The following is a 7,468-nucleotide window of genomic DNA, read 5'->3' as shown; positions in this document are numbered from 1 at the left end:
AAGAACAAAAAAGAATTCTGAGAACATATAAAACAAAAAACTGTGTTTGAAGTATTGTAATAAAACAACCTTCTTCCTTTAATGCTAAGTCCCTTTTTAATGAAGATCTTCTGGCAGCTCTTGAATGTATAACTAGTTTATATCATGGGATGAAGCTGTCTGTTCTGATGATTGACATGAGCCCACATTACAATGTGATTCTGAAAATTAGTCCATAGAGGTCCTTTTCAGGTACTTCTCAGACTGAGAGCTGCCCTCCAACTACAGCAGAGCCTTTTTAACCCCACTCATTGGTATTCTAATCTGGAAGTGCTGTCCTGCCTTTTAAATAACTCAGGCATTCAGGCTCGTACCCCCCTTGACACATTACTTAGCCAAAGGATTCAAATGAGATTCAAGAAACATGCAGTACAGCACAAAGGGATTGGAATATGCACAATTAATAATCACACAGTTAATTCATTTTTAATGCAGGGAGAATTTCTGAAATTTCACATTGAGATTTGTAACACAAAGTAGTAGCTGTCTACCCTGATTACTTTGCCAAAATTCCACAATATAAACACTACACTTAAGTAATTATTTTTATTTTCAAATAGATTTTCCTGAAGGTGTAGCTTTAAGTAACATTAAGGTTATGACACAAACTGATACGATTTGAAAATACGATTCCTTATTGTCCAGGTATTGCACAAATGAATACCCACGCTAAGAGTTTTTACAAGAATGGGAAGCAGGTACATCTCTCATTAGGAAGGGTTGTGTTGGGGTTTTGATTATCTTGGGTCAAAGTCAGCCAAGTATGTTACACCATGCAATGCTTTGTTTCTCTCATTGTTTTTTTTTTAGATAAATGTATTCTTACATATCCTACGCTAAACACCTTGCTGCCTACGGTTGAGAGGTGTGTATATATAGCTCATTGCAATAAGAACGTTGGTAGAACTACAACAGTCTTAAAGCTTTAGAGCTACAACCAGGAGTATAACCAACCATTGGGTCAATAACTAGTTGCTAGTTTCTATGTATGAGTAATCAGTAAGTGCATTTATTCACCATTTGCACATTGCATGTCTTCTACAAGCCAGATACTGATGAGGAAAATAGTGAACAGGAGAGACAAAACTCCAGCTCTTATGTAACTTATATTGTAGTATGTAGATAAATGGATAGGACACATTCAGAGAATGATAAGTACTATGCAGAAAAACAGAGCATGGTAAGAGGATGGAGTGATAAAGGAGTGGAGAAGGGGGGAGCAATCACTTAGCAGGTGAAGTTTGGGTGAGAGCTTTAATGGACCATGAGAATATGGGGGAAGCATATGAGACAGAGGAATGAGCAAGAACAAAGGCCAGTTGATCTTCTCAGGTTTGAAGAAACCCAACATGGCTAGAGTAAGAATTGACTGAGCAGAAGAATTGTCTCACAATCGATCTGTTCATCCTTTTTGGGCCTAAATGAGACATTAGAGTGGTCTAACTTATTGCATAATCAATTTTGATCCACTGTGCTTTTCCTTACAGAAATATCCTAGGAGCGAAGCAGGAGGCAACATACAGAAAATGTAGTTAAGGTATGACTTTGTAGGGAATTAGATTAAGTGGTGACATCTCTCTTTTAAAGCATTTGATAATAATATCAAACAGCTGCATCGCGCCCTGGGATAATTATTGGGTAGCTTGTAACTTCAACATTATGGTGTATTTTTAAATCATTTATGCTTTACAGTGATTTGTAACCATACCAACGGAAGCTTCAGAGGGAAACTGATTTGTGCAATTGGGCCAGCCATCATAGGGTATTTGTACCAGTACTTTCCCAAAAGATTCAATACTGCTCCATTACCTTCCCCTCCTTCCTCCTTAAACCTACCATTCTCTAACTGTGAAGTAAAAGGAGGAAATCTATTTTCGTGGGAACCAGGCTGTGTCCAAAACTCTAAAGATGGTCGGTGTATCCCATCTATATGGAATAGTGGAATTGCATGTTATATAGCTTTTTTGGTGAGCACACAAATGTCTTCAGGCTTTGTTTCAGAAACTATTTCCAGCTAGGGATCTGATGCTAGCTACCAATTATTTCTTGAATCTATTTATGAAAAGTACAGATAGATGTTTGCATATCTGCTTTCAAGTTTTCTAGGCTAATTCAATGCTGGCTGCCTTCTTTCTGTTCTATTTTCCATTTTTCTTCTATCCTTTCCTTTATTTCTTTTCTTTACTTGTGAATCACTGGGATTGGCACATGACCTTAACCTGGACCACTAATGCTAATTTTTAAGCATGACTAGCTCTCAATTTCTAGACCACAGAGAAAGATAAACTATTTTATTTGATGTCTTACTTTTACTCGTGTCCTGAAAGGTGAAATCATTCATGCATAGGTAATTGCTCTAGTGAGTTTCCTTGATCTGTGTGTGTGATTGTAATTTATAAATACCAATTGGGTAATTGCTGCAAAAGGTTTTAAAAGCAAATGTTTCTAATGTGTAGTTGACACAATGTGTTCCCAATTGATCATATTATTTACAATATTAATGAACCTGATATTTTTCTCCCATCAAGGGCAACATTAGGTTAACCTAATGCTCAGCAGTGTGACTGGTGCATGTTTTTGCCTGGGAGGAGACGGGGAAGGAAGGTTAGCTCTCTCTACTATGTTATCGTCTGCAGATTTATGCCCAACCCATATGCTGGTCTGGTGCACAGAGCTCAAATTAGGTCACAATCATGAATACCTAGCATACAAAAATTGAGAGATTTTTTTTTTTTTTTGGTATGAAACTCTCAACATCACTCCCCTTTTACAAACTTGAATCTTAGAAGATGGCAAAATTCTGCAACAAGAAACACACAATACTCCCATATTCATTATATCTTTCAGAAGATTAATCCATTAAGAATTGGTGTGATTAGTGGTTTACAAGGGAATAAGATAAAATCCTTTCCACAGAAGGTTTGTACTTGCAGGCTATGTCAGGCCTAATGTCAAAGAGAACATTTATATTCATGAATTTGTGCTTGTCATTTTCATTGCTAAATATTCACAACTGGATAATACAAAAATGAAAACAAAACAAAGAAGAACAGATAGTAAAAACAAAAACAAAGATCTATTGCCTAACTGGACGAGTGGTCCATTTGGAGAGGAAATGAGAACATTACCTCAATGTCAAGAAGCAGATTTAAATAATAGCCAGTGTAATTGTAACCTTTCCTTTTGGAAGGCACTCCCACAGGCCTCCAAAATAAGAGAGAAAAGGGGGGATTTCTGTGGCTCTATGTGGATGTTTAATGCTCTTTTTCTTGGTCTCTACATAACTCCAATTAGAGCTTGGGAATCAAAGAGTAGACCCAAAAAGCATTTCAGCCACGTGGTTTGCCTAGCCATTCCTCAAGTGTGCTTTGTAAGAGCAGATCATAAATGCCTAGGGAAGCAGAGTGAGAACATCTTTCTGTTGTGATATGGGGGCCTCAACCCAAAAGTGAAGGCAAAGAGGAAGCCAACAGTCTTGGAGGTCTTTAGAGTAGAAATCTACCCCCTCTCTCTCCCACATATTTTTAAAAGAAAGAGCTGAGTTGAATAAAAATGGGCCTCTATCATGAGAGATATAGAAAAGAGAAAGAAAAAAAAAACTATTTGGATTTTTTCCAGTTTTAATTGCTCTACCATTGTGGAGAAATGTTGTCTAGAAAGACAACACAACTGCACTGGTTGTTTATATTTAGGCTAAGTAAGGATCCCTTTTAAGTGTAGCCTTCCTAATTATCACAACATATTTAATAATGCATAGGCTCACAAATGAGCTGGCAGAGCATACAGATTGGAAGGGAATCCATGTTATAATTAAATCCATTTACAGATCTCTATCCAAAGGAGAACTGCATCATGAGAGAGTAAGGATGTGTATTATCACCCTCCATGTACTGATAAGGACTCAGTGAGGTACAGAAGACGAACACATTTGAGTGAGAAAATGGAGACTTTTTACCTAGGGATGATGTAATTTTTCTGGTCATTTTTTATTACCTTGTCCATTCTTTTCACTTCTTCATTTGCTAAAAAGAAGAAGACAGTAGGACAGTTCACAGACATTTTGCTAAAAAGAAGAGGGCAGTAGGACAGTTCACAGACATTTATTTTCTGGTCCTCTTTATATTTATATTGCGTTTATTTTCTGTTTCTCTTTAGATTTATATTGTCATTTCTCCAAAGATCTCAAAGCTTATGAAAAAATAATGAACATCGCTAATAGGAATTCAAAAGAAGGAGAACAACATGTCAGGATACGAGTAGGAAGGCATTCACCAAAGTACCTGACTGAAAAAACAATCATCTTTTCTCAGAATTGAGCCATTCACTATTCTGATTTCAAATATTTTAATTGAATTGTTTAGCCTACACACTCCAAATCTTAAACATTTCTGTGCCATCAGTGCTTATCTTTGAAATGAGAGCAACCGTGCCTGTCAGGACAGGTTCTAGGTAGTTGGAGGCTGGTTTGTGGTTCATTGCAACTGTTTAGCAATGCTTTGATCATCAAGTACTTCTCTCCAGCAACTCCATATTTATAGCTGCTTTTGTGGCTTAGAGCAGTGGTAACAGTAGCCTCTTATTATCTGAGAGGAATATTAAATTAATAATTTAGACTTTATTGATACATTAATTAAAATGCATTAAATAATTAGCCTTATTTAACAAAATACTAGGTACGACAGTATTTGTGAAAAAAATAAAATCATATCAATAATTCAAATTTCATGTGACCCACGGATGCCTGGGTGGCTCAGTCGTTAAGCATCGGACTTGGGCTCAGGTCATGATCTCGTGGTTTGTGAATTTGAGTCCCACATCTGGTGAGCCCAAGCCCTGCTTTTGGGTGAGCCCCGCTTCTCTCTCTTTCTCTCCCCTGCTCTTTCCCTGTCCCTTTCTCACCTGGGCTCCCTTTCTCTCTCTCAAAAGAAAAAGAAAAGAACAACAAACAAAATTCAGGTGACCTCATTCTTCTCCTATACATACCAAAAATAAATAACACATAGGCAGCATAATATTTTAACAATGTTTTTCCATTTAATTTGTAGCATACATCTTTATTGTGATTCTTTGTGCCTGCCTGAGATTTAAGAGCCGTTATCTCATGTTATTTGACTGCTAAGGTTGCATTCAATTGTTTGATCCATTTTTAGATGATTTTGAATGTAAATGGTACATAAAGGAGTCAGTATTATCTTTGGATCATCAAGATTTCTTTCCTTAGCAGAAATTGCAAGTAGTACCTGTTGCTCACATTTAGAAATCACCTTGATTTGATGGTACTCTTGGGTACAATTCCCACTCTCCCATCTTGGAGAGCTTTTTCACTATAAATACATTTTAAAACACAAAATGAGGTGATCTGGCCCATTTTGCTATGTATATAATTTAACCTTCAAAGGATTATGGTCTATGGAGCAAACAGGTTAATAGGAAGGTTTTAAAAAGACATTTTTTTCATCTGATGGGACATAATCGTACCTAAGGAGCTGTTATGGTCCATTGTATAAATCCTTCAAATTCATGGACTATTGGCCCAAAACACAGTAATGGATCCTGTAGAGACTGAAAATCTATCATGTTAATATAGCTGCTGCATATATGGAGTACGAAGTTTATTCTCCCATCCATGCCTTGGGAGCTGTGTATGTAATTCACATATTAATAGGCTTGATTCCTAGATGGGATGCTTTGCCAAGCCCTTTACACGGGAAGTAAAAAAATCTTCTCAGGATTTACATTGAAACCAATGAAAGTAACATATTCCTGTAAAACCCTGCCATGTCTAACAAAAATATTTGCTTGTTCAGAATTCCCAGAGGAATCACACCACTTCATGTTTGTAAAGCAACAAAGAGCTTTTTTAAAGTTGTTAGTTTACAAATCAGCACCTGAAAAAATTCAATTGTATCCAGCTGAATGCCAAGGAACAGTACCTTCAAAACGCCTTTCATTGATGTTGGCAAGAATGGTTTTGTTCTGAACACATATGTATATTTCTCCTCTTATAGACCAAGGGCCCTTTTGGAACGCCTCAAATGCACTCTATCACAACTTCTCAGTTTCTCCTTAATCTTATTTTCTTTGTCTCCCCACAGAGCTATAAAAGCAAAGGCTATTGGCAGCACTATTTTATGATCACTCAGAATACAAATCTGCAATGTCAGAGAACCCTTGATCCGAATTTCTGTTTCTGTCCTGAACTGCACAAACATAATGGGACTCACAGGCTGGGGCCAGGGCAGGGTACAAGCAAGCCTATAAGGCCCTTCTCCACCCAATAGGCCCTTATAGAGTGGTGGTCATAGATGATGGGTTATTTCTACACAGTTTTACTCTATCTAGAGGAGACAAAGGAATTGAAATAATGTCTTTCCTCTGTGTTAACTATGTTAACCCGTTTTCCAGACATGTATTATTAGCATTAGTTTCAGTGCCAAGTCTGACAAGTTTTCAATTTTTGAAATTTATCATGACAAGGGCTTGGCAAGTACGGGTCTTACCACCCGTACTTATTATCCTCTTTCCCACCCTCCGTAGACTCTATCACTGACACGAGGGACTCATAAAGGAGTCAAGTGAAGCCCCTTTCTTTAACTTTCAGAATGCTTCTTTGTTGCAATTCCCAAGAATTGCCAAGAAAAAACAAAGATACCACCGAACAATATTATTTCAATGCTGAAAACTTCACTGGCTTCAGAGAATATAATGGCTATAATGTTGACTGCCATATAGGATGATGGTCTACAACTGCTGATTGCAATTGATAGGTTCAGGGAAGGACTCTCTTAGCCCAAGTAAAACAAATTGCAGTCCCTTCTCTAGCTACTGGTCTGCTGGTTACAAACAACTGTCCAGCAGTTTGGGTACTTCACCCATGCTGCACCCATCAGACTCTAACATCATTTTAGAAAAAAAAAAAGTGTCTGCAAAATCAATTTCTCTCTGGGAATTTGATGCTGTGCTTTATACAATTCAGGAGAAATCAACAGCCATCTTTCCTGCTCAGAAGACCAGAAGAACAGCAGCAGTTGGTCTGCAAAGAGAAAGAGAAGATTAAATCGGATATTCAAAGAATGGAAGCCAGATATGAAGGGAGAATCCTAATGGTACTTGTGTCCTTGAATGCAATTGTTACTTTGTCCTTGATTTGTGAAGATCAGAGTATCCTTAAAATGAATTCTTCTTGTCTCTTGAATCAAGATTTGAATTTGATTTTTGTTACATTTAATCTAAAGTCTTAGTTTATATATATTTCCTAACAACAAAATGTATTTCTAAGTAATAGAAAAATACAGCTTGTTTTATAATAATTACATAATTTGTTCTATTTGGAATAAACTAATGGTTGCAATTGATTTTAAACACAATTTCAGACAAATATAGACTGCTTTCCAAGTTTTAAAATGGTTTATGCAGTATATTAAGTTGG

The 7,468-nt window shown here is 36.9% G+C and overlaps 1 long non-coding RNA gene across 1 annotated transcript; it reads left to right on the top strand.

Moving 5' to 3' along the window:
• The first annotated feature begins 844 nt into the window (after positions 1-844).
• LOC123596764 lies at positions 845-7,139 on the top strand. The gene is made up of 3 exons (XR_006711858.1): positions 845-904; positions 1,527-1,576; positions 7,016-7,139. It is a non-coding gene; the product is annotated as an uncharacterized LOC123596764 (long non-coding RNA).
• Positions 7,140-7,468: the final 329 nt, after the last annotated feature.

Source organism: Leopardus geoffroyi, chromosome C1, assembly GCF_018350155.1.
Source record: "Leopardus geoffroyi isolate Oge1 chromosome C1, O.geoffroyi_Oge1_pat1.0, whole genome shotgun sequence".
NCBI classification, from domain to species: domain Eukaryota; kingdom Metazoa; phylum Chordata; class Mammalia; order Carnivora; family Felidae; genus Leopardus; species Leopardus geoffroyi.
Note: the sequence above shows the minus strand (reverse complement) of the source record. Positions and strands in the feature narration are given on the sequence as shown.